Genomic DNA, 585 nt, shown 5'->3' with positions numbered 1-585 from the left:
ATTCTCCCCCTGCATCCTGGATCATGTGACGTGGAAAAAAACCTTCACCGGCTGCCACACGGAGACACTCTTCTCTGGGGGCGTAAGGCGAAAGGCGGCAGCAGGGGTGGGGGAGAGGCTCATTTTTCATTGCCAGGGATGAATTTGAGTGCAGACAGAGAAGGTGGTTAATGTCAGAGGGCGAGTAAGAAAATGACGGTTTCCCTACTCTGGGGAGTGTGTGTGTGTGTGTGTGTGTGTGTGCACAAAGCAACTTCTGTTTCACTTAGCCTCAGCCACAAAACGCCTTCCTGCTTGAGAAGCCGCACATTCTCCGTAGCGAGGCCTGCAGCTCAGAAGACCTCGGTAGAAAATGTCTCTTTGGGGGACCTCGGAGAAGCTGGGGTCCCTGGACGGGGCTAGAAGGACTCCGAAGGGTTTAGTCTGATCGTATCAGCTTATGCTGAAAACTGGAGATGCCACCAGCTTCCTGGGAAGGAAGAGCCCACAAATGTGGAGATTCATCCCAAGAGGGCAAGCCGGCGGGAGGATGAATTGTGGGGGCGAATCCAAAGAGCAGAAATCTGGAAACACTGATCTTTAAAA

The sequence above is a fragment of the Neovison vison genome, chromosome 9 (assembly GCF_020171115.1).
Source record: "Neovison vison isolate M4711 chromosome 9, ASM_NN_V1, whole genome shotgun sequence".
NCBI classification, from domain to species: domain Eukaryota; kingdom Metazoa; phylum Chordata; class Mammalia; order Carnivora; family Mustelidae; genus Neogale; species Neogale vison.
This window is presented reverse-complemented; position numbering follows the sequence as displayed.